The 27,647-nt window shown below is 46.6% G+C and overlaps 1 protein-coding gene across 3 annotated transcripts in view; it reads right to left on the reverse strand.

Moving 5' to 3' along the window:
- ccar1 (cell division cycle and apoptosis regulator 1) overlaps nucleotides 1-27,647 on the reverse strand; it is a 345,705-nt gene that overhangs the window by 225,490 nt on the left and 92,568 nt on the right. The gene's annotated exons all lie outside the window — the stretch shown is intronic.

Raw genomic sequence — 27,647 nt, forward strand, 5'->3', positions numbered from 1 at the left:
CTGCACTGCCTGCCTCACAACAGCCTTAGTTAAAACATGGTTCAAAGAGCTGATGTGACAGTGACATTTGACTGAGTATGGCATCACTGCAAGAGTTTCTCTGGGTAGTGCCGAACCATCTCCAGCTGCTTCAATCACCTTCCTTCCGTCATAAGGGCAGAAGTGAGGACGTTTGCTGATGACTGCACAATGTTCAGCCCCATTCGCGACTCATCAGATACTAAAGCAGTTCATGTCCACATGCAGCAAGATCTGAGCAAAACCCATACTTGGGCTGCTAAACGCAAGTAACATTCATGCCTCTTAAGTGGTAGGCAATGATCATCTCCAACAAGAGGGGGCTTAACCATCGTCCCTTGACATTCAATGGCATTACCATCGCAGAATTCCCCACTATCAACATCCTGGAGATTTCAATTGACCAGAAACTGAACTAGACTGGCGTGGAGATGGTGGTGTAGTGGTATTGTGATTGGACGAGTAATTCAGAGATTGAGCATAAAGCTCTGGGTACCCAGGTTCGAATTCCACCATGGCAGAGGATGAAATTTAAATTCAACAAAATATCAGTGAATTCAACAAAATAAATATTTGTCTCACAGCACAATGGACTCAGGATTAATTCTGGCCTTGGGTGACTGCTGTATGGAGCTTGCACATTCTCCCCATGTCTGGGTGCTCCGGTTTCCCCCCACAGTCCAAAGATGTGTGGGTTAGGTAGATTGGCCATGATAATTGCCCCTTATTATCCAGCAGTGTGCAGGTCAGTTGGGGTTGCAGGAGTGGGCCTAGATAAGGTGCTCTTTTCAGAGGGTCAGACAGACTTGATGGGCCGGAAGGTCTCTTTCTGCACTGTAGGAATTCTACGACTCTATGATCTGGAATTTAAAGTCTATAAAGCCATTGTCGATTGTCGTAAAAAATAATCTGGTTCATGTGCAGGACTGGAACCGATGTCCTGGGGGGGGGTGTTTTCTAGAGCTGTTGGGGAGGGTTTAAACTAATGTGGCAGGGGGATGGGAACCAATGCTGGAAGTTGGAAGGTAGTAAAACAGGGACAGAAACAAAAGGAAGTAAGAGGAAAAGTGCAAGGCAGAGAAGACATAGTCAGAAATCCATAAGGGCAACAGTACAAGGTACAGTGACTGAGGGGAGCACAGTGAATAGGCCCAGTAATAACAAAAGGAATAAAACTGGAGATGTTAAGATTCAAAACAGAGGTAAAAAAACCAACTTAAGTGTACTTTACCTGAATGCTCGTAGTATTCGGAATAAAGTAAATGAGTTGGTGGCACAAATCATCGTAAATGACTATGATTTAGTGGCCATTACTGAAATATGGTTAAAGGATGGTCACGACTGGGAGTTAAATATCCGAGGGTATCAAACTATTCGGAAGGACAGAGTGGATGGTAAGGGAGGTGGTGTTGCTCTGTTATTTAAGGATGACATCCGGGCAATAGTAAGGGATGACATCGGTGCTATGGAGGATAAGGTTGAATCCATTTGGGTGGAAATCAGGAATAGTAAGGCGAAAAAGTCACTGATAGGAGTAGTCTATCGGCCACCAAATAGTAACGAGATGGTGGGGCAGGCAATAAACAAAGAAATAACTGATGCATGTAGAAATGGTACAGCAGTTATCATGGGGGATTTTAATCTACATGTCGATTGGTTTAACCAGGTCGGTCAAGGCAACCGTGAGGGGGAGTTTATAGAATGTATCCGCGATAGTTTCCTAGAACAGTATGTAATGGAACCTACGAGGGAACAAGCGGTCCTAGATCTTGTCCTGTGTAATGAGACAGGATTGATTCATGATCTCATAGTTAGGGATCCTCTCGGAAGGAGCGATCACAATATGGTGGAATTTAAAATACAGATGGAGGGTGAGAAAGTAAAATCAAATACTAGTGTTTTGTGTTTAAACAAAGGAGATTACAAGGGGATGAGAGAAGAACTAGCTAAGGTAGACTGGGAGCAAAGACTTTATGGTGGAACAGTGGAGAAACTACCAAGGGATTTTTCACAGTGCTCAGCAAAGGTTTATACCAACAAAAAGGAAGGACGGAAGAAAGAGGGAAAATCGACCGTGGATATCTAAGGAAATAAGGGAGAGTATCAAATTGAAGGAAAAAGCATATAAAGTGGCAAAGATTGCTGGGAGATTAGAGGACTGGGAAATCTTTAGGGGGCAACAGAAAGCTACTAAAAAAGCTATAAAGAAGAGTAAGATAAAGTATGAGAGTAAACTTGCTCAGAATATAAAAACAGACAGTAAAAGTTTTTACAAATATATAAGACAAAAAAGAGTGGCTAAGGTAAATATTGGTCCTTTAGAGGATGAGAAGGGAGTTTTAATAATGGGAAATGAGGAAATGGCTGAGGAACTGAACAGGTTTTTTGGGTCGGTCTTCACAGTGGAAGACACAAATAACATGCCAGCGACTGATAGAAATGAGGCTATGACAGGTGAGGACCTTGAGAGGATTGTTATCACTAAGGAGGGAGTGATGGGCAAGCTAATGGGGCTAAAGGTAGACAAGTCTCCTGGCCCTGATGGAATGCATCCCAGAGTGCTAAAAGAGATGGCTAGGGAAATTGCAGATGCACTAGTGATAATTTACCGAAATTCACTAGACTCTGGGGTGGTCCCGGTGGATTGGAAATTAGCAAACGTGACGCCACTGTTTAAAAAAGGAGGTAGGCAGAAAGCAGGAAATTATAGGCCAGTGAGTTTAACTTCGGTAATAGGGAAGATGCTGGAATCTATCATCAAGGAAGAAATTGCGAGGCATCTGGATAGAAATTGTCCCATTGGGCAGACGCAGCATGGGTTCGTTAAAGGCAGGTCATGCCTAACTAATTTAGTGGAATTTTTTGAGGACATTACCAGTGCAGTAGATAACGGGGAGCCGATGGATGCGGTATATCTGGATTTCCAGAAAGCCTTTGACAAGGTGCCACACAAAAGGTTGCTGCATAAGATAAAGATGCATGGCATTAAGGGTAAAGTAGTAGCATGGATAGAGGATTGGTTAATTAATAGAAAGCAGAGAGTTGGGATAAATGGGTGTTTCTCTGGTTGGCAATCAGTAGCTAGTGGTGTCCCTCAGGGATCCGTGTTGGGCCCACAATTGTTCACAATTTACATTGATGATTTGGAGTTGGGGACCAAGGGCAATGTGTCCAAGTTTGCAGATGACACTAAGATGAGTGGTAAAGCGAAAAGTGCAGAGGATACTGGAAGTCTGCAGAGGGATTTGGATAGGTTAAGTGAATGGGCTCGGGTCTGGCAGATGGAATACAATGTTGACAAATGTGAGGTTATCCATTTTGGTAGGAATAACAGCAAACGGGATTATTATTTAAACGATAAAATATTAAAGCATGCCGCTGTTCAGAGAGACTTGGGTGTGCTAGTGCATGAGTCACAGAAGGTTGGTTTACAAGTGCAACAGGTGATTAAGAAGGCAAATGGAATTTTGTCCTTCATTGCTAGAGGGATGGAGTTTAAGACTAGGGAGGTTATGTTGCAATTGTATAAGGTGTTAGTGCGGCCACACCTGGAGTATTGTGTTCAGTTTTGGTCTCCTTACTTGAGAAAGGACGTACTGGCGCTGGAGGGTGTGCAGAGGAGATTCACTAGGTTAATCCCAGAGCTGAAGGGGTTGGATTATGAGGAGAGGTTGAGTAGTCTGGGACTGTACTCGTTGGAATTTAGAAGGATGAGGGGGGATCTTATAGAAACATTTAAAATTATGAAGGGAATAGATAGGATAGATGCGGGCAGGTTGTTTCCACTGGCGGGGGTGACAGCAGAACTAGGGGGCATAGCCTCAAAATAAGGGGAAGTAGATTTAGGACTGAGTTTAGGAGGAACTTCTTCACCCAAAGGGTTGTGAATCTATGGAATTCCTTGCCCAGTGAAGCAGTTGAGGCTCCTTCATTACATGTTTTTAAGGTAAAGATAGATAGTTTTTTGAAGAATAAAGGGATTAAGGGTTATGGTGTTCGGGCCGGAAAGTGGAGCTGAGTCCACAAAAGATCAGCCATGATCTAATTGAATGGCGGAGCAGGCTCGAGGGGCCAGATGGCCTACTCCTGCTCCTAGTTCTTATGTTCTATGTCCTACGTGATCCACAGTAAAGTGGTTTACTCTTTTTTATTAAGAGGCGATTTAGCAGGCCCAATCCACTTATCCTCCACAGCCTTGGGTTGTTTGGGGGGGGGAGAGACCCACACAGACATGGGAAGAATGTGCAAATCCAACACGGACAGTGACCCGGGTCTGGGATCAAATCCGGGTCCTCAGCGCCACCTATGCCATCCAATGTGGTTAACTCTTCACTGCTCTCTGAAATGGCTGAGCAAGTCACTCAGTCCAAGGTAATCTGGGATGGGCAATAAATGCTGACCTAGTCAGCAGCGGCTAAATCTCAAAATAACAAAAATATAAATACCAGAGCAGGCCAAAGGAGAGGAATCCCGCAGCGAGTCACTCACCTCCTGACTCCCCAAAGCCTTGCCTCCATTTTCAAGGCACAATTCAGTAATGTAGCAGAATACTCTCCACCTGCCTGGATAAGTGCAGTTCCGACAATACCCGGGAAGCTTGATACCATACAGACAAAGCAGCCCCCTTTATTGCTCCTCCTTCCCCTAACATTAACTGCTGCCACCACCTATGAACAATGGCAACCATATAAGAACTAGGAGCAGGAGTAGGCCATCTGGCCCCTCGATCCTGCTCCGCCATTCAATTAGATCATGGCTGATCTTTTGTGGACTCAGCTCCACTTTCCGGCCCGAACACCATAACCCTTAATCCCTTTATTCTTCAAAAAACTATCTATCTTTACCTTAAAAACATGTAATGAAGGAGCCTCAACTGCTTCACTGGGCAAGGAATTCCATAGATTCACAACCCTTTGGGTGAAGAAGTTCCTCCTAAACTCAGTCCTAAATCTACTTCCCCTTATTTTGAGGCTATGCCCCCTCGTTCTGCTGTCACCCGCCAGTGGAAACAATCTGCCCGCATCTATCCTATCTATTCCCTTCATAATTTTAAATGTTTCTATAAGATCCCCCCTCATCCTTCTAAATTCCAACGAGTACAGTCCTAGTCTACTCACCCTCTCCTCATAATCCAACCCCTTCAGCTCTGGGACAAGATGCATAGCAGGAACACACCAAGGTTCCTTCAGAAAACCCAGGGCCACTATCATCTCAAAAGGAGAAGAGCAGTAGATACCTGGCAACACCACCTGGAGGCTTCCCTCACAATCCTGGCTTGGAAATATATTGCCATTTCTTCACTGGCACTGGGTTCAAATCTTGAAACTCCCTCCCTTTAAAAAAAAAAATTTAGAGTACCCATTTTTTTTAAATTAAAGGACAATTTAGTGTGGCCAATACACTTCACCTGCACATCTTTGGGTTGTGGGGGTGAAACCCATGCAGACATGGGGAGAACGTGCAAACTCCGCAAGAACAGTGACCCAGGGCCGGGATTCGAACTCGGGTCCTCAGCGCCGCAGTTCCAGTGCTAATCACTGCGCCACATGTCGCCCTCAAACTCCCTTCTAACAAAACTGTGGGTGTGCCCATACTTCAGGGACTGCAGCAGTTCAAGACGGCAGATGGGCAGCATGGTGGTACAGTGGTTAGCACTGCTGTCTCTCAGCTCCACGGGCCCGGGTTCAATTCCGACCTTGGGGACTGCGTGCATTTCCTCTGGGTGCTCCAGTTTCCGCCCACAGTCCAAAGATGTGCAGGTTAGGGTTACGGTGCCGGTGTGGGGAGTGGGCCCAGGTGAACTACTCCTTCAAGAGGGTTGGTGCAGACTCGATGAGTCTCCCCAGGACATATTGGCCAAGGAGAGGGTATTCATAGCTCAGCTGTGAAGCAACAGTGCTACCATGCCGCCAAACTGACATTGAAGACTGTCCCGAGAACCTTCATTAGGTTGATACTGAGTATGGAGGGATTTTATGAAGAGAGCTTAACTAGATTGGGTCTGTACTCACTGGAGTTGATAAGAATCAGAGGCTAACGCCACTGAACTAGTAATCCAGAAGCTTGGACTAATGGTCTGGGCACAAGGTCTCAAATCTCAACAAGGCGGCTGGTAGCATTTAAATTTCAATTCTAAATCTGGAATTGAAAGAAAAGCCAAAATACTGCAGCAGCTAGAAATCTGAAATAAAAACAGAAAATGCCGGATAAAGTCATGTGGTCACATTTTAATGTGAGAGTCCCTTTGAGAAAGGAGTTTCATCAAATGGCTCAGTGATGTCATTGTGTGGTGGAGTTACATAAGATAACATAGAACATACAGTGCAGAAGAAGGCCATTCGGCCTATCAGGTCTGCACCGATCCACTTAAGCTCTCACTTCCACCCTATCCCCGTAACCCAATAACCCCTCCTAACCTTTTGGACACTAAGGGCAATTCAGCATGGCCAATACACCCAACCTGCACGTCTTTGGACTGTGGGAGGAAACGCGCGCAGACACGGGGAGAACGTGCAGACTCTGCACAGACAGTGACCCAGGCAATGGAACCTGGTACCCTGGCGCTGTGAAGCCACAGTGCTAGTCACTTGTGCTACCGTGCTGCCCCGTTCTGCAGTTGCAGTAATAGTGAATTTAGAGTACAGCTTTGGGTGTCTCAGGAAGAGATACCAGCTGGGGCAAAAGCATCTAGTGAAGCTCAGAAATTCACTGGAAGAAAACCGTTTGGAACTGGAATAATCCAAGCAAGAAGCCTTGGTGTTAAGATGGTGGTAGATCTTCACTGGATTTTTGTATCTGTAAGGGTATTACTTGTGTAAAAGGAACTTGTGTGAGCTTGAATCATTTTCAGGTGTTTGTATTGAGACCTTTCAATTTTTTGTCTGGTATAACATAGTTCATTTTTCCTTGTTTAATCAATATTTTATTCTTTATTCTTAATATTAACATTTTTTATTAAATACCTGTCAATTTGCTCAGTACCTTTCCTCCACATTTTCTAAAAAAAAAACAAAGTTCGGATCTATCAAGCCAGGTTTCAACAAAGAGCAAGAACAGAACAGCACAGGAACAGGTCCTTCTGTCCTCTAAGCCTGTATCCTTCTATACCCCGTCTGCTCATGTGTCTATCTAGATAAATGTGATTCTGCTTTTTACTTTTGTTTTGAGCTGGAAGCTCTTTTTGGCTCTGTGTTTTAGTTTCGCTTTCAGTTGGAGAGCTGCATTCAAACCAAGTAGATGTATACTGGTCTCTCTCTCAGTATGTTAAACAAGACGTTTAGATCACCTGATAATTTGAAAGTGATAGTTGTTCTCGGTAGAGAATTCAAACCTACTGTCTTTGTTAAAAAGTGTTTTGCCTGATGGATGGTTTTAAGAAAGTTACTAATCTTTTTGGGGGGTTATCAGTGTTGGTAGTTGGCAAGATGTTTACTGTGGGTTTATAAAATGTTAATTGGATTCATGGAATAAACATTGTTTCGTTTTAAAAATACTTCAGATCTGTTGCATCACACCTGTAAAGTGGGCCCTTGTGCTCCCCATAACCAAAATCTATTAAAGGTTGTGGGTCAGGTGAACTCCATGATATACTTTGGTGTTCTCTAAACCCTGGCCCATAACAACGTATTATCTGCCAGAGTATCTTCAGAACTGAGACATATGGACTCTAAATATTTGCTGTTTCTCTCGCCACAGGTGCTGCCATCATATTCTCTTTGTGATATCTGTAATTGAAATGTCGTCTCAGTCGTGGTGACCACAAAACCATTTGTCGATTGTTATATGATCAATAAAGACATTGTTATATATTACAAGTTATATTTGTGGCATTAATGGGAAAAGCCGGTAAAGGTTAATTTGATGCCGTACAAGAGAACATTGGTTAAGGCATCCAGACTGTGTGTCTGCTAAAGATGTAATTAAGAAATCCTAAAAGATGTGGTCCTGATTGATTCTTTTTCATTTATAAATTTAGAGTACCCAATCATTTTTTTTTCTAATTAAGGGGTAATTTAGCTTGGTCAATCCACCAAACCTCCACATCTTTGAGTTGTAGGGTGAAACCCACACAGGCATGGGGAGAATGTGCAAACTCCACACGGACAGTGACCCAGGGTTGGGATTCGAACCCGGGTCCTCAGCGCCGCAGTCCCAGTGCTATGTCCTGATTGATTCTAACAATTTTCATATGGAGGGCAAATGGGATATTATAATTTCTGTACATTTAAAGGAGAAAGAACAATTGATAATTTGAGGGATTGTGTTTAGTCCTAGTTAAACAGGTCAAGTGACATCTTCATGGCATATAGATATAATTAATGGGAAGAGTCAGTTCTATCTGTAGTCTTGTAATTTGCCAAACGATTTAAGTCTGACAAAAGAGAAGGATTTTAAGTTGCGAACAGCAGTTTTGCCAAATGCTGCTAGATTGAACAGTACGGGATCTACTCCTGAAAGGGTCTCTCCAAGTCTCTATACATTAGGAAAGAATCTGTTTGGCAACTTTATTTATAAGTTGCACTGGAACTGTATTGTGTTGCTTAATGGGAATTAATAGTAAGTTTTTCTTTTGATTAAGAGCATACCTGTCCTCAAACAGCATGAGGGGAGCTGGGAGTTTACAAAGTGCGCAGCTGACTGGTGAGTAAGTCCTGGTGGGTATTTATCAAACTAGATTGAATTGTAAGTCATTGTTTTAGGAAGGAAAGGGACTTAGTTGATTTTTCAAAATTTCTAATAGCCTTCTAAAGTTTAAAATTTAACGGGTTAGATATGGCAGGAGAGCTCAAAGCCATGGTTTGCTTCTCTTGTTTCATGTGGGATTCCAGGAATATTTCCAGTCCCCAGGACCAGCAGTGTTCAGCTGCAGCTCCTGAAAGCTCGGATGTGAGAGTTGGAATGGCGGCTGGAGACAGTGGAGTGCCTGGCAAGTCTGAAAGCATCATGGATAGCACGTTTAGAGAGGCGGTCCTACCCATCTAAAGGAAGGGAACAGGTGACTGCCTGGAAGCCTAAGAGAAACAGGCATGTAGAGTTCAGGAGACCCCTGGCCCCACTCACAAATCAATATTCCATTTTGGAGGCTGATGAGGCTGGTTCCTCCAGCGAGCTTCTGGCACCACAAGTAGCTGTCTGCACCGGGGGGAGAGACATAGAGCAATAGTAGTAGACCATCTGGAGTCAGCTGAACAGATAGGCACTACTGTGGCCATCAACGTGACTCCGGAATGGTATGTTGCCTACCTGGTGCCAGGGTCTGCGATGTCACTGAATTACTGCGGAACATCTGAAGGGGGAGGTACCTTCTACTGCCCAGTCCATCACACAAATCTGCCTCCCATCCATTGACTCCATCTACATGCTGCCTGGAGAAATGTAAAAAAGCTTTGGGATTCACCTCAATCCTACTTGCCAAAGACTTTTCATGACCCCTTCTAATTTCCCACTTAAATGCCTTTCTACTTTTTTTAATACTCAAGGGTTTTGACTGTCCCCACCCTTCTAGACGGTACAAAAGCCTCCTTTTTCTTTTTGACGAGGTTCACAATATCCCTTGTTATCCAAGGCTCCCTAAACTTCCCATACTTATCCTTCGTTCTCTCAGGAATGTGACTTTCCTGAATGTTAATCAACTGTCACTTGAAAGACTCCCACATGTCCGATGTTGATTTACCCTCCAACAGCTGCATCCAATCCAAATTCTTCAACTCCTGTCTGATGTTATCAGAATTTGCCTTTCCCCAGTTTAGCACCTTAATCAGCAGAATAACGCAGATCCATGATTTAAGATTTGGTGCACGAGGGAGTTTTAGACTCCTGGACCATTGGGACAGTTTTTGCTAGCGGGATGATCTACACCTGAAGCAGAGCAGGACTAACATCCTTGCAGGCGGATTTGCTAGTGCTGTTGGGAGGAGTTTAAACTAATTCAGGAGGTGGGGACGCAGACTGTTAGCAGAATAGGGACACGGCATAAAACAGAAAAGCAATCAAGTCGGGGAATAGAGCGGTCGCGAGTTTCAAGGGAGTAAGACAAGACTGGAGGGCCTCTACTTTAAAATCAGGAATATTACAGGTAAAACTGATGCATTCAGGATGGGGACTGACACATGGAATTGTGATATAGTCGCCATCACAAGACGTGATTGAGGGTGCGGCAGGATTGGCAGCTCAACATCCCAGGATAGAGAATCTTGAGACGAGACAGAGCAGGTAAAGAGAAGGAGACATTGCATTATTAGTCAAGAAGTCAGTTACTGCAGTAAGGGGGCATTATATCTTGCAGTGGGCATCAAATGAAGCTTTTTGGGTAGAGTTTAGGAATAAAAAAGGGACAGCCACATTGCTAGGTGTTTATTATAAACCCCCAGATAGTCGGCAGAAAATTGAGGAGCAAATATGTTCGCATTCACAGAGGTGTATAAAAATAAAAGGGTCATTATATTAGGTGATTTCAACTTTCCCAACATTAATTGGGATAGTCATTGCGTTAAGGGCTCAGATGGAGTGGAGTTCTTAATGTATACGGGCTAATATGTAGAGGTTCCAGCAAGGGACAGTGTAGTGCCGGACTTAATTCTGGGGAGCGAAGCCAGACAGGTATTGATATGTTGGTGGGGAAACATTTTGGTGTTAGCAACCAGAAAATGGTACAAGTTAAGCTTGTTATGGACAAATAAATAGACAAGTTGCAAAAAAAAAAAAAGGTTTTGGATTGGGGGAGAATGGATTTTAGTAAAAGGCGGCAGCAGGGTAGCATGGGGGGCAGCAGGGTAGCATGGGGGGCAGCAGGGTAGCATGGGGGGCAGCATAAATGCTTCACAGCTCCAGGGTCCCAGGTTAGATTCCCAGCTGGGTCACTGTCTGTGTGGAGTATGCACATCCTCCCCGTGTGTGTGTGTGGGTTTCCTCCGGGTGCTCCGGTTTCCTCCCACAGTCCAAAGATGTGCGGGTTAGGTGGATTGGCCATGCTAAATTGCCCGTAGTGTCCTAATAAATGTAAGGTTAAGGGGGGGGGGGGGGGTTGTTGGGTTACGGGTAAAGGGTGGATATGTGGGTTTGAGTAGGGTGATCATGGCTCGGCACAACATTGAGGGCCGAAGGGCCTGTTCTGTGCTGTACTGTTCTATGTTCTATGATCTGTCGAAGGTGAACTGGAAAGAGTTACTTGTGGGGAAATCTGCAGAAGAGCAGTGGGGAGCGTTCAAAAAGGCCCAGCATGTTCCCTCTTAGGTAATTGGAAGCAGCAACAAGACCAGAGACATTCATGATACGCAGAGAAGGAAAAAGAGAGGCTTTTGGCAAGTACAAGGGGAGCAAATCAACAAAAGCATTAGTGGAGTACAGAAACTATCCCGGGTAAATCCTGAAAAGCACTTTTTATTTTATGGGAGGCATGGTGGTTCGCCCAACTACCTCACAACACTAGAGACCCAGGTTCAATTCCGGGGTTGGGTCACTGTGTGGAGTTTGTGCGGTTTTCTTGTGTCTGCAATGGTTTCCTCCGGGTGCTCCAGTTTCCTCCGGCAGGTTTGTGTAGGTTTGGTGGATTGGCTATGCTAAATTACCCCTTAGTGTCCAGAGATGTGCAGGTTATGTTATGGGGTTACAGGGTTAAGACGGGGTGAGGGGGGGGGGGGGGGGGGGGGGCAGATAGTGTTGAGTGCTCTTGCGAAGGGTCGATGCTGACTTAGAACACAGAACTGTACAGCACAGTACAGGCCCTTCATCCCACGATGTTGTGCCAACCATTTATCCTCATCTAAGATCAAAGGAATTTCTTCAGCCAGAGAATGGGGAATCTGTGGAACTGCCACAGAAAACTGTGGAGGCCAAATCACTGAGTGTCTTTAAGACAGAGATAGATAGGTTCTTGATTAGGAAGGGGATCAGGGATTATGTGGAGAAGGCAGAAGAATGGAGATGAGAAAAATATCAGCCATGATTGAATGGCGGAGCAGACTCGATGGACCGAGTGGCCTAATTCTGCTTCCATGTCTTATGGTCTGCCCTATTTGATTGAAGTTTTTGAACATGTGACCAGATGTGGAGATGAAGGTAGTGCAGTTGGTGCAGTTTACTTGGATTACAGCAAAGCTTTTGGCAAGGTCCCACATGGGATACTTATAGAGAAGACCGTAGCACGGTAGCATAGTGGTTATGTTTCTTCTATTTTCACTGGAGCAGTTTCTTCACAGCTCCAGGGTCCAAGTTCGATTCCCGGCTTGGGTCCCTGTCTGTGTGGAGTCTGCACATTCTCCGTGTGCGCGCGTGGGTTCCTCCGGGTGCTCCGGTTTCCTTCCACAGTCCAAAGATGTTCAGGTTAGGTGGATTGGCCATGCTAAATTGCTCTTAGGTTAATTGGGGTTACTTGGTTAAGGGGATCGGGTGGAGGAGGGGTGTGCTTGATTGGGGTGCTCTTTCAAAGGGCCGGTGCAGACTTGATGGGCTGAATGGCCTCTTTCTGCACTGTAAATTTTATGAAATAAAGACTAACTTGATATGGTAGAGTCAAAATTGGCTCAGCTGTCAGAGACAGAGGGTTATGAAAAATGGCTGCTTTCGTGTCCAGTGGTGGTTCACAATTAGGTTGAGTGTCTCGGGTTACAGGAATATACAAACGAGTTAAACGGGCAGAAAAGTGGCTGATGGAATTTAACCCTGAAAAGTGAGGGGTGATGCACTTTCAAAAGAGTAATTGGACAAGGAAGTATTCAATGGCCTGACACTGGGAACAAACAATACAGCACAGGAACAGGCCCTTCAGCCCTCCAAGCCTACACCGGTCATGATACAACCCTTGGCCAAAACCCTCAGCACTTCATTCTGCCGTGTCCCTCCATATCCATCCTATCCATGTGTTTGTCAAAATGCCTTTTGAACGACGTTAATGCATCTGCTTCCACAACCTCCCCCGTTACAGGCACTCACCACCCTGTAAAAAACCTGCTTTGCACATCTCCTCTAAACTTTGCCCCACGGACCTCAAACCTATGTCCCCTGGTGACTGACCTTTCCACCCTTGGAGTGTAACTGCCCATCCACTCTATCCATCCATGCCCCTCATAATCTTGTAGACCTCTTGTCACATCACCCCTCAACCTCCGTCATTCTAATGAAAACAGTCAAGAGTCTATTCAGCCTCTCCATATAGCTAACACCCTCCAGACCAGGCAACCTCCTGGTAAACCTCCTCTGCACCCTCTCCAAAGCTTCCACGTGCTTCTGGTAGTCTGGCGACCAGACTTGTGCACAATATTCCAAGTGCCGCCTTACCAAGGTTCTATACAACTGCAGCATGACTTGCCAGTTTTTATACTCGATGCCCCATCCAACGAAGGCAAGTATTCCTTGTTCTTTCTTGACTACCGTGCCACTTGTGTTGCCACTTTCAAAGATCTGTGGACCAGCAGGCCCAGATCTCTCTGACTTTCTATATTCCCAAGAGTTTTGTCATTTACGGCATATTTCCGCAAGGTCTGAGGAACAAAGGGACCTGAGCATGTTTGTCCATAGGTCTCTGAAGGCAGAAGGGCACGTTAATAGGGTGGTGAAAATCAATCGAGGCATAGATTACAAAAGCAAGGAGGTCATGTTGGAGTTCTACAGATCTTCTAGTGAAACCACAGTAGAAGTACTGTGGCAATTCTGGTCGTCACATTATAGGAAGGATGTGATTGCACTGGAGGGGTTGTAGAGGCGATACACCAGGATTTTGCCTGTGATGGAACACCAAGTTATCAAGAGAGGCTGGATTGGCTTGGGCTATTTTCACTGGAGCAGAGAAGACAAAGGGGCGACCCGATCGGGGTGTACAATACTGTGAGGGGCATGGACAGGGTGGATAGGAAGCAGCTGTTCCCCTTAGTTGAAGGTCATTTACGAAGGGACTCCAGTTCAAGGTGACGGGCAAGAGGTTTAGGGGGTAATTGAAGAAAAAAAAATGTTATCCAGAGGGTTGTGACGGTCTGGAATGAAACTGCCTGGGAGGGTGGTAGAGGTGGATTGCCTCACATCTTTTTAAAAAGTACCTGGATGAGCGCTTGGCAGGTCATAAGGGCCAAGTGCTGGAAAATGGGATTAGGTAGACATGATTAGGTCAGGTGCCTTTCATGCATCGGTGCAGACTTGATGGGCCAAAGGGCCTCTTCAATACTGTCTTATTCTGTGATTCTGTGTTTAATTGATCATTGCAAAATTATTTTCATTGATGTTAATGTGGTTACTCCCTTCCCCCTGGGTTCTTGAAGCGTCACGGGTACACCATACCCATTCTTTCCATAAACCCGCCCAACTCCTTTGTCATTAGTAACCTACCCATTGACCTGAAGCTCGATCTATCTACACTCGGCTCTAGGACACAATTAACATCTCCTCCCATAATCAAGTGGCACGTGGCCAAGTCCAGGATTGTGCCAACAATCTTCCAGCGGAGCAGGCAGAGAGGGAAGCGATTTTTGGAGGGGAGAGCTGGAAGGTAAGCTGAGTTTTTGATTTTTAAACTCACTTTTTCGGAGCAGGAAACCAGTAGTCGGCCGTGGGGCGACCTGGGAAGGTTGTATTACCCAATAAATTTGAACGGTGAGGAAACCCAAGACACTACACGTGTAGTGTCTCCCACCCGCCCTCCTCCTCTAAACTAAAAAAATACTTTTTTTTTCTTTTACTGGGAGACTAAGTAGTGGTGATGGCAGCTAGGGCAGTGGCATGTTGCTCCGGCAGAATGTACAAGGTAAGGGAGACCACTGGTGTCTTTGCTGACTTCACCTGCGGGAAGTGCAGCCATCTCCAGCTCCTCACAGACCGTGTTTGGGAACTGGAGCTGGATGAACTGAGGATCATCCAGGAAGCTGAGGGGGTGATAGATAGAAGCTACAGGGACAGTTAAACCTGAGAACAAAGGTAGCTGGGTAACAGTTAGAGGTGAGAAGAGGAGGAAGCAGTCAGCACAGGGATCCCCTGTGGTAGTTCCTCTCAACAATAAGTATACCGCTTTTGAAATTGTTGGGGGGCGGGGGGAGATTACCCCGCAAGAGTAGGCTGCAGTGACCGGGTCTCTGGCACGAGGTCAGGCTCTGGGGCTCAGAAGGGAAGGGGGGAGATTAGGAGAGCACTAGTTATAGAGGACTCAATAGTTAGAGGTACTGACAGGCAGTTCTGTGGGCACAGGCGAAACTCTTGGATGGTTTGTTGCCCCCCGGGTGCCAGGGTCCATGACGTCTCGGATACTTCAGGATCCTCAAGGGGGAGGGTGAGCAGCTAGAAGTCGTGGTGCACACTGGTATCAACGTAGGTAGGAAAAGGGGTGTGGATGTAATAAACGAGTTTAGGGAGTTAGGCTGGAAGTTAAAAGCCAGGACAGACAGAGTTGTTATCTCTGGTTTGTTGCCGGTGCCACGTGATAGTGAGGCTAGGAATAGGGAAAGAGTGCAGTTGAACACGCGGCTGCAGGAATGGTGTAGGATGGAGGGCCTCAGTTATTTGGATAATTGGAGCGCATTCTGGGGAAGGTGGGTCCTGTACAAGCAGGACGGGTTGCATCTGAACCAGGGGAGCACCAATATCCTGGGAGGGAGGTTTTCCAGTACTCTTCAGGAGGGTTTAAACTAATTTGGCTGGGGAATGGGAACCAGATTTGTAGTCCAGCAACTAAGGTAGCCGATGTTCAGGACGCCAAAGCATGTAGTGAGGCAGTGGAGAAGATAACACTGATAAAGGAGAGTACTTGCAGGCACGGAGGTGGGTTGAAGTGTGTATACTTCAACGCAAGAAGCATCAGGAATAAGGTGGGTGAATTTAAGGCATGGATCGGTACTTTGGACTATGATGTGGTGGCCATCACGGAAATTTGGACAGTAGAGGGGCAGAAATGGTTGTTGGAGGTTCCTGGTTATAGATGCTTCAATAAGATTAGTGAGGATGGTAAAAGGGGTGCGGGGTGGCATTGTTAATTAGAGATAGTATAACAGCTTCAGAAAGGCAGTTTGAGGAGGATCTGCCTACTGAGGTAGTATGTGTTGAAGTCAGAAATAGGAAAGGAGCAGTCACCTTGTTGGGAGTTTTCTATAGGCCCCCCAATAGCAGCAGAAATGTGAATTTTAGCAAGGCATCTGAAACGGCTCCCCATGGTAGGCTTATGCAGAAAGTAAGGAGGCATGGGATAGTGGGAAATTTGGCCAGTTGGATAACGAACTGGCTAACCGATAGAAGTCAGAGTGGTGGTGGATGGCAAATATTTAGCCTGAAGCCCAGTTACCAGTGGCGTACCGCAGGGATCAGTTCTGGGCCCTCTGCTGTTTGTGATTTTCATTAATGACTTGGATGAGGGAGTTGAAGGGTGGGTCAATAAATTTGCAGACGATACGAAGATTGGTGGAGTTGCGGATAGTGAGGAAGGCTGTTGTCGGCTGCAAAGAGACATAGATAGGATGCAGAGCTAGGCTGAGAAGTGGCAAATTGTTTAACCCTGAAAAGTGTGAGCTTGTCCATTTTGGAAAGACCCTATTCATATATTTGTCCAGTTATGCCTTAAATACGACAAACGTATCTGTTCCCACCTCCTCCCCAGGCAGCGCATTCCATGTATTTACCACCCTGTGTAAAAAAAAAAAAACGTGCCTCGCACATCTGCTCTAAACTTTTCCCCACGCACTTTAAACCTATGGTCCCTAGAACATGACTCTCCTACCCGAGGAAAGAGCACCTGACTATCTACTCTGTCCATGCCACTCAATCTTGTAGACCTCTATACGGTTGCCTCTCAACCCCCGTCGTTCCAGTGAGAACAGACCGAGCTTATCTAACCTCTCCTCATAGCTAATACCCTCCACACCAGGCAACATCTGAGTAAACCGCTTATGTACCCTCTCCAAAGCATCCACATCATTCTGGTAGTGTGGTGACCAGAATTGTACATAATATTCCAAATGACGCCTAATTAAGGTCCTGTACAGCTGTAACATGACTTGCCAATTTTTATATTCAATGCCCGGATCGATGAAGGCCAGCATGCCGTATGCCTTCTTGACCACCTTATCCACATGTGTTGCCCCATTCAGTGATTGGTGGACATGCACGCTCAGAGGGACTCGTTGGTCTCGGGGTATGATTCTTGGGTGGTTGGCTCGAAATTTGCAAGAGGTCCCAGGTTCAATTCCTGGATGTGTCTCGTTCAAGACACGTTTTCGGTTTGTCAAGCAACACGTGTGGTACATATCTTCGTGGCGCAGACGGCGGGATCGGTTCACATTGGGTTTGATTCGAAAACCTGAACTCTCACTGCAGGGAACCAATACGTTCCTGAGAAAATCGATACATTTGGGGCAGCACGGTACACAATGGTTAGCACAGTTGCTTCACAGCTCCAGGGTCCCGGCTTGGGTCACTGTACGGAGTTTGCACCTTCTCCATGTCTGCCTGGGTTTCCTCCGGGTGCTCCGGTTTCCTCCCCCAATTCAAAGATGTGCAGGTTAGGTGGAATGTCCGTGCTAAACTGCCCTGACGTGTCCAAAATGGTTCGGCGGAGTCGCTGGGTTACGGGGATAGGGTGTTATTAAAGATGAGGTAGCGAAGTACTTGGAAGTGCATGGTAAAATCGGACCGAGTCAGCACAGCTTTGTCAAACGGAGGTCATGTCTGACAAATCTGTTAGACTTCTTTGAGGTAACAAGGAAGTTAGACAAAGGAGAACCAGTGGACGTGATTTATTTACATTTTTAAAAGGGCTTTGACAAGGTGCCGCATAGGAGATTGTTAAATACGTTAAGAGCCCATGGTGTTAAAGGTAAGATCCTGGCATGGATAGAGGCTTGGCTGACTAGCAGAAGTCAGAGAGTGGGGATAAAGGGGTCTTTTTCGGGATAGCAGCCAATGACAGGTGGTGTGCCTCAGAGGTCTGTGCTGGGACCACAACTATTCACAATATGCATTAAGCATCTGGAAGAAGGAACTGAAGGCACTGTTGCTAAGTTTTCATACAATTTACAGTGCAGGAGACCATTCGGCCCATCGAGTCTGCACCGGCTCTTGTAAAGAGCACCCTACCCAAGGTCAACACCTCCACCCTATCCCCATAACCCCACCCAACACTAAGGGCAATTTATCATGGCCAATCCACCTAACCTGCACATCTTTGTGACTGAGGGCGGAAACCGGAGCACCCGGAGAAAACCAACGCACACACGGGGAGGATGTGTAGACTCCGCACAGACTGACCCAAGCCGGAATCGAACCTGGGACCCTGGAGCTGTGCTATCCACAATGCTACAATGCTGATACAAAGATCTGTAGAGGGACAGGTAGCATTGAGGAAGCAAGGGGACTGCTGAAGGATTTGGACAAGCTAGGAGAATGGGCAATGGAGTGGCAAATGAAATACAATGTGGAAAAGTGAGGGGTGATGCAGCAAGGAGGAATTTTTTAGGCACAATTTTCTGAATGGGGAAATGCTTAGGAAATCAGAAGCAGAAAGGGACTTGGGAGTCCTTGTTCACGATTCTCTTACGGTTAACGTGCAGGTTCAGTCGGCAGTTAGGAAGGCAAATGCAATGTTTTTTTTTTAAAGTTTAGATTACCCAATTATTTTTTCCAATAAAGGGGCAATTTAGTGTGGCCAATTCACCCACTCTGCACATTTTTGCGTTGTGGGGGCGAAACCCACGCAAACATGGGGAGAATGTGCTAACTCCACACGGAAAGTGACCCAGAGCCGGGATCAAACCTGGGACCTCAGCGCCGTGAGGCAGCTGTGCTAACCACTAGGCCACCGTGCTGCCCTGGCAAATGCAATGTTAGCTTCATGTCAAGAGGGCTAGAATACAAGACCAGGGATGTACTTCTGAGGCTGTAAAAGGCTCTGGTCAGACCCAATTTCGAGTATTGTGAACAGTTTTGGGCGCCGTATCCAAGGAAGGATCTGCTGGTCTTGGAAGGGGTCCAGAGGATGTTCACAAGAATAATCCTTGGAATGAACAACTTGTCGTATGAAGAACGTTTGAGGACTCTTTGTCTGTACTCATTGGAGTTCAGAAGAATGAGGGGGGATTTTATTGAAACTTATAGGATACTGCGAGGCCTGGATAGAGTAGATGCGGAGAGGATGTTCTCAATTTTCGGAAAAACTAGAACCAGAAGACACCATCTCAGACTAAAGGGACGATCCTTTAAAACAGAGATGAAGAGGAATTTCTTCAGCCAGAGGGTGGTGAATCTGTGGAACTCTTTGCCGCAGAAGGCTGTGAGGCCAAATCACAGTGTCTTTAAGACAGAGAAAGATAGGTTCTTGATTAATAAGGGGATCACAGCCTGAGGATTCAGGGTAAATCATTTCGGACAGAGATAAGGAGACATTTCTTCACACAAAGAGTGGTGAGCCTGTGGAACTCATTACCACAGGACGAAGTTGATGCTGAAACTTTGAATATATTCAAGAGGGGCTGGATGCAGCACTTGGGGAGAATGGGATCAAAGGCTATGGGGAGAAAGCAGAATTAGGCTATTGAGTTGGATGATCAGCCATGATCGTGATGAATGGCTGGGCAGGCTTGAAGGGCCAAAAGGCCTCCTCATGCTCCTACCTTCTATGTATCTACGTATTTAAACTAGTTGGTTGAGACAGGTGAGATGCTGGCAACCCATGCGGAGACAGCGGACGGGCAGGGGCCGACTGTGCCGGCTCAGTGGTCGATGGAGCAGTTGGTTAGTTTCTTGAACGCGAAGTTCACCCAGCAACGCAAGAGGAGTCTGGAGGACCTGTCTCAGGCAATGGACTCGATCAAGGCGGTGCTTGACCGCGTTGAAACGAGACTGGCAGCCCAGGGGCAGGGAGTTTGGAGGAGCTGACGAGGAAAGCATGAGGAATAGTCCACCTCGATGGCAGTGGATATGGGACTGATGTGAGACCAGCAGAAGCGACTGCTGGAGAAAGTGGAGGACCTGGAGAACCAATCTCATAGGCAGAACATGCGGATCTTGGGTCTGCCGGAGGGGAACGAAGGAGTGGATGCTGGTGCGTACGTCGAAGCTGCTGGGGTGCGTTTGACCGGCTGTTAGAGGTGGATTAAGTCCACAGGGCACTGATGCGCAAACCCCAAGGGGACGAGCCGCCGTGGGCGATGCTGGTACAGTTGCTTCGGTTCCTTGATAAGGAGCATGTGCTAGGCAGACGGGGCAAAGAGAATGGTGAGCTTTAATAAGGTCAAGTCGGACCTGTACAAGGGGGGCATAAATTTCAGACTACAGTACCCGGCTCACCTATGGGGGCCGGGAGTTATACTTTGGCTCGGCGGAAGCGGCAGTGGAATTCATGAAAGAGAATGGACAGGCAGGAGAAGAAGGACTTTGAACTTTGATGGAGGAGAAGTGAAGTGAAGTATTGCGAAAACCTTTGTTTCTGGTGTTCACATTTGTTTTAGGCTTGTTTACAGTTCTTTGTTCAGGGATATGGGCGGGTCTGTGTGTTCAGGACTTGGGAGGGATTGTTTGTTTGTTTTTCTTTCTTGCCTCTGTCAGCGGGTGCTGGAGAAGATTTCGGACCTAGATTTGCCTCGGTTGATCACTGAAGGGGATTTTAATACAGTTCTTGATCCAAGGCTGGACCGGTCGAGTTCTGGGTCTGGGAAGTCATCAGCTATGGGGGTTCATGGACCACATGAGGGGGTCAATCAGTGGACATTTGGGAGGCCGAGTAAGGAATTTCCGTTCTACTCCCATCTGCATAAAGTGTATTCCTGGACAGACTTTTTTGCGATAGACAAAACGCTGCTGACAGAGGTGGTAGATGCTGAATATTAACCAAGTGTCAGACCGCACGCCACATTGGGTGGACTTGCAAGTTAGCAAAGGAAAGGCCCGGCACCCGCAATGGAGGTTGGATGTGGGAGGAGGTGTGTCAGTGGGTGAGGGAGGCCTTTCAGGGATACATCAAGAATAATGATACAGGAGAGGTGTTGGCGGGGGTGGTCTGGTAGGCATTGAAGGCGGTCATCAGGGGAGAATTCATCTCAATTCGGGCCCATAAAGAGAAGGCGGAACGGGTGGAGTTAAACAGACTGGTAGGTGAAATTCTACAGGTGGCCGGGAGGTACGCGGAGACTCTGGAAGACGGGCTTTTGAAAGAGCGTCAGAGACTGCAATTAGAATTTGGGTCCGTCCTAAGGCAGTGGGACAGATGAGGAGGGGAAGGTTTATGAATATGGAGAGAAAGCGAGAAGGATGCTGGCGCATCAGCTGAGGAAACAGGAGGTGGCGAGAGAGATTGAGAAAGAGAGGAACACAGGTGGAAAGGTGTTTCAGGACCCTGCGGGGGTATAGAGTATAGAGAAATACAGCACAGAACAGGCCCTTCGGCCCACGATGTTGCGCCGAACTTTTGTCCTAGGTTAATCATAGAATTTTGGACAATTTTTCATGGCCAATCCACCCAACCTGCACATCTTTGGACTGTGGGAGGAAACCGGAGTACCCGGAGGAAACCCACGCAGTCACGGGGAGGATGTGCAGACTCCACACAGACAGTGACCCAAGTCGAAATCGAACTTGGGACCCTGGAGCTGTGAAGCAATTGTGCTATCCACAATGCTACCGTGCTGCCCTTAAGAAGTTAACCTACACTCCCTTATTCTACCCTAATCCAAGTACCTATCCAATAGCCGCTTGAAGGTCCATAAATTTTCCGACTCAACTACTACCACAGGCAGTGCATTCCATGCCCCCACTACTCTCTGGGTAAAGAACCTACCTCTGACATCCCCTCTATATCTTCCACCATTTATCTTAAATTTATGTCCCCTTGTAATGGTGTGTTCCACCCGGGGAAAAAGTCTCTGACTGTCTACTCTATCTATTCCCCATATCATCTTATAAACCTCTATCAAGTCGCCCCTCATCCTTCTCCGTTCTAATGAGAAAAGGCCTAGCACCCTCAACCTTTCCTTGTATGACCTACTCTCCATTCCAGGCAACATCCTGGTAAATCTCCTTTGCACCTTTTCCAAAGCTTCCACATCCTTCCTAAAATGAGGTGACCAGAACTGCACACAGTACTCCAAATGTGGCCTGACCAAGGTTTTGTACAGCTGCATCATCACCTCACGGCTCTTAAATTCAATGATGTGTTTCAGGAATTTTACAGTAAGTTGTATAAATCGGAACCCCCAGCCGGGGAGGAGTGGATGAAATGATTTTGGGGCGCTGGAGTTTCCAAGAGTAGATGAGGCTCTGGGTGCCCCAATTGGGCTCGTGGAGGTCACTGAGGGGTTGGGGGCGATGCAATCGGGCAACGCCCCGGGACCGGACGGATACCCAGTGAAGTTCTAAAAGATGATTTCCGGGTTGCTGGGGCCGCTTTTGGTAAAGGCTTTTAATGAGTCAAAGGAGTTCGGAGCACTCCCCCCAACGTTAGAAAAGGCTCGATTTTCCTCATCTTAGAATGGGATAAAGATCCGGAAAGCTGTGGTCGTATAGGCAAAGATCCTGGCTACACGGAGAGAGAACTGCGTTCCAACGGTAATTGGGGAGGACCACACGGGGTTTGTTAACCTGGCGACCAATGTTAGGTGGCTCCTTAATGTAATAATGATGCCTACGGAGGGGCGCGAGGTCAAGGTGGTGGTGGCCATGGATGCAGAAAAGCCTTCGACCGGGTGGAGTGGAAATATTTGTGGGGGGGTCCTGGGAAGATTTGGGTTCGGTCAGGGATTTGTGGATTGGGTCCGGTGGCTTTATCAGGCACCAGTGGCAAATGTAAGGACGAATCGGGGGCAGTCGGAATACTTTCACCTGCGTCAGCTGGAAACAGGGATGTCCACTCTCCCCACTACTATTTGCACTGGCCAGAGCTCTTGGCGATGGTGCTGCGAGCATCAAACATTTGACGGGGGTTAGTGTGGAACATAGGGTCTCGCTCTATGCAGAGGCTCTCAGGTTATGAATTGAATATGGGCAAGAGCAAGGTCTTTGTGATCCAGGCAAAGGGGCAGGAGAAGAGATTGGGGGAGATGCGTGGTTCAAGGTGGTGGGAGGGAGCTTTGGGTATCTGGGTATTCAAGTGGCACGGGACTGGGGTCAGCTTCACAAATTAAATTTGGGCAGATTAATCGAGCAGATAAAGGGGGACTTCCGAAGGTGGGACCTGCTCCCGCTGTCATTGGCGGGGAGGGTACAGACTGTGAAGATGACAGTCCTCCCGGGATTGCTGTTCGTTTTTCAGTGACTCTCTATTTTTATCCCAAACGTGTTTTTTCGGAAGCTGAATGCGGCGATATCTGGTTTTATTTGGGCCGGGGAAAACCCCGCGGGCGAAGAAGGTGCTACTTGAGCAGGGGCGCGGGGAGCTGGCCCTTCCGAACTTTATCAACTATTACTGGGCGGCTAACATATCGATAGTTAGGATGTGGGTAATGGGGGAGGGGTTGGTGTGGGAGCAGATAGAGACGGCATCTTGCAAGGGCACGAACCGAAAGGCTTTGTTAACTTTGCCGTTCTCACCGGCTCGGTACTCCACAAGCCCGGTGGTAGTGGCAGCCCCGAGGGTGTGGGAAGAATGGAGGGAGCACATGGGACAGGAGTCAGTGTGGTCACCAATCTGCGACAACCACCGATTTGCCCCGGAGGCTGGAGGGTAGCTTTCGGAGATGGCAGCAGGCAGGGAATAGAGAGATTCAGAGACTTTTTTGGAGGAGGGTTTCCTGAGGTTGGAGGAGCTAGAGGAGTTTGAGTTGCCAGGTGGGAAAGGGTTGCAAATGCGGGACTTCCTGCGCCTCTCACGAAGGGGGCTACAAGATAAGGTGATGTCAAAAACAGGGGTTGGGGAAAGGAAGGTCTCGGGAATACATAAGGGACTGATGGAGTGGGAAGAGGTTTCAATGGAGGAGGTGAAGAGGAAGTGGGAGGAAGAGTTGGAAATTGGGTTATGGGAAGAGGCCCCGAGGAGAGTCAACGCATCCTCGTCGTGTGCCAGGCTCAGCTGATCTAATTCAAGGTGGTCCGCAGGGCTCATAAGACTGTGGCCCAGGTGAGCAGGTTTTTGAGTAAGTGGAGGATAGGTGTGGCCGGTCAGGGGGGGAGAGGGGGGGGTAGTGTCGGAAGATCCGGTAGCCTGGGTGGGTGTGGGGGCAAAGAGAAGAGGCCTTTACTTCCCTGGTAGCCTGGAGACAGATTCTGCTGGGACTGGAGGGTCTCTGAGCCCCCAAAGTCAGGGGGATGGGTAAACGTCAGGGCGGGGTTTCTCAGGTTGGAAACAAATCAAATTTGCCTCAAGGGGTTTGTTCGGAGGTGGCAGCCATTCATCAACTTCTTCACGGAAAATTAGTTTGTCGGCGGGGGGTGGGGGTTGGAAGTGACTGATGAAAGTTGGGAAAAAACCAATCAAGGGAGAACCGTAAGATGGGCCATGATAGTTAGGTTGATGCGTCCGGGGTTATTGTGGAGGTTTGTGTGCTTGTTGGATCTTTCGGTTTCAAAAAGTGTTCAATTATAAATGCCTTAATAAAATATTTTCCAGCAAAAAGATGCCCAACACCTCCTCTTTATTAATATCAACATGACTCAGAATATCTATACACCCTACCCTATACTCCTCACCCACCAAGTCCTTCTCTTTGGTGAATACTGAGGCATTAGTCTCTTAGTGTCTCTCCCGTTTCCTCTGGTTCCATACATAGATTCCCTCCAATATCCTTGAATGGACCAACACTTTCTCTAGCTACCCTCTTGTTCTTTTTGTATGTATAAAACACCTTAGGATGTTCCTTAATCCTGTTTGCCAATGACATTTCATGACCCCTTTTAGCCTTACTAACTCCTACTTTAAGTTCCTCACTCCTTGTTTTATAATCTTCATGGGCTTCATCTCTCCAAAGCCTTTTAGACCTTACGAATGCTTCCTTTTTCTTTATGACAAGATTCATAATATTCCTCGTTATCCAGGGTTCCCTATACTTGCCACCCTTGTCTTTCGTCTGCACAGGTACATGCCGGTCCTGAATTCTAATCAACTGACATTTGAAAGCCTCCCACATGCCTGATGTTGATTTAGCCTCAAACAGCCTCGCCCAGTCAACACTCTCCAGATTCTGCCGAATGGTGTTGTAATTAGTCTTCCCAGTCTAATACCTTCACCTAAGGACCACTCTTGTTCTTTTCCATAAGCAGCTTAAAACTGACAGAATTATGATCATTGTTCCCAAAATGATCTCCTACTGAAACTTCAATCACCTGGCTGGGCTCATTTCCCAGCACCAGATCTATTATAGCTCCTTCCAGAGTTGGGCTATTAACATTGTTTCAGGAAACCCTCCTGGATGCTCCGTAAAAATTCTGCTCCATCCACGTCTCTAGCAGTGTGTTCCAGTCAAGATAGGGAAAGTTAAAATCACCCACCACAACAACCCTATTGTTTATCTATCTTTCCACCATCTGTCTGCATATCTGTTCCTCTATCTCCCGCTGGCTGTTAGGTCTGCAGGAAACCCCCAACATTGTGACAGCACACTTCCTATTCCTGAGCTCTATCCAGATTGCCTTGTTTCCTGAACCCTCCAAGGTGTCCTCCCTCAGCACAGCTGTCATATTCTCCTCAACCAACTCCCCCGCCCCTTTTGCGTCCCCTCGATCCTGCCTGAAGCATCTAAATACTGGGATGTTTAGTTGCCAATCCTGACCCTCTTTCAACCAAGTTTCTGTAATAGAAACATCATAATTCCACGTACTAATCCAAGCTCTAAGTTCATCTGTTTTACCCGAAATACTCCTCGCATTGCAACTAATGCACTTCAGCCCACCAGCCCCACTGCATTGACCATCCACTTCCTGCCTGCTCCCCCTCTTAATCTTACTGGCCTTAGCCTGTAGCTCTCCCTCAGTTATTTCTCCCGCAGACCTACTACTCTGGTTCCCAACCCCCTGCCTTCCACTTTTCTCCTGACTAGTTTTTGTTTCTGTCCCCTCTTTACTACCTTCTGACTTCCTGCATTGGTTCCCACCCCCTGCCACATTAGTTTAAGCCCTCCCCAACAGCGCAAGCAAACAAGCCCCCTAGGACATTGATTCCAGTCCTGCCCAGGTGCAGACCATCCGTTTTGTAATGGTCCCACCTCCCCCAGAACCAGTTCCAAAGTCCCAAAAATCTGAATTCCTCCCTCCTGCACCATCTCTCAAGCCAAACACTCATCCTGTTTATTTTGTCATTCCTATTCTGACTAGCACGTGGCACTGGTGGCAATCCTGAGATTACTACCTTTGAGGTGCTACTTTTTTGTTTTTCTCCTAACTCCCTAAATTCAGCATGTAGGACCTCATCCCATTTTTTACCTATATTGTTGGTGCCTATATGCACCACAACAGCTGGCTGTTCCCCTTCCTCTTTTAGAATGTCCTGCAGCCGCTCTGAGACACAAGTCTAAGATTGGAGTATGTCTATTTCAGATGTAATGTAGAATTCAGTAGTTTTATGGTCACAATTTCCCAGAGGATCATTTAATATTACATTGCTAACTAACTGCCTCATTACACAATACCAGATCAAAAACAGCTTTATCCCTTGTTGGGATAACGTATTGCTCCAACTAAATACATCCTTTGGTTCTCTCTCCACAAAGTAGGGCACAAAATGTCCCAGAAATGCTGATGAGGAACATGAGGTTTAGTGAGAGGGAGGAGCAGAAGGAAATCAGTATTCGTAGGGAAATTGTGTTGGAAGGATTGATGGGATTGAAGGCTAATAAATCAATAATCTACAGCCCAGAGTACTTAAGGAAGTGGCCCTAAAAACAGTAGATACAAATAATAATTATTATTACACTGGTGGCCATCTTCCAAGATTCTCTAGACTGTTGAACAGTTCCGACAGATGGGAGGATAGCTAGTGTTATAGCTGGAACAGCTTGGTTCAAGGTGTGGCTAAGCCTGGAACACAAGTCGTCATCAATACAGTGGAATGTTACTAGAGTCCGAGCCATTGCTGTATCCTTAGCAATTTCTTATCATGTGGACAGAACTGAATTGTCTGCAGACTGGCATTTGTGGTGTTGAGGACCTCAGGAGGTGGCCAAGATAGATAACTCACTCGACACATCTGGCTGAAGGTGGTTTGAAAAGCTTCCACTTTGTCTTTTGCACTCATGCTGGGCTCCCACATCATTCAGAATGGATATTCATGGAACTTCTCCCATTGGTTATTAAATTGTCCACCACCATTCATGATTAGACATGATAGAGCTGGAGAGCCTTGATCGGGTCTGTTGATAGAAAGAGCTGAACAATCTTTCAATCGAGGAAGTGTCAGCTTCCTCTTATGTTCAGGAGAAACTACCAAAGGGAAAACTACACAACTAAATTATGAAATTAAAAGGGCTAATGCAAATGGGTTCCACCTAGAGGCCTGGGGTGATGCTACTCTTATATAAAGTTCTGGTTAAATCCTGAAGTACTGCATCTCTGCAAACATGTAATGTTTGAGATGATGCAGCCTAGAAATAATGGATTACAGTACAAGTACATGCAACATCAATCAGTCTTGCATTCCCTTGAATACAAGAGATGAACGAACTGAGGTGTTTAAAATAAAGGATTTGACAGTGTGAGTAGAGAGAAATTATTTTCAGTGGAGGAGTCCTGAACAAAGAGATAGAGCT

The sequence above is a fragment of the Scyliorhinus canicula genome, chromosome 16 (genome assembly GCF_902713615.1).
Source record: "Scyliorhinus canicula chromosome 16, sScyCan1.1, whole genome shotgun sequence".
NCBI classification, from domain to species: domain Eukaryota; kingdom Metazoa; phylum Chordata; class Chondrichthyes; order Carcharhiniformes; family Scyliorhinidae; genus Scyliorhinus; species Scyliorhinus canicula.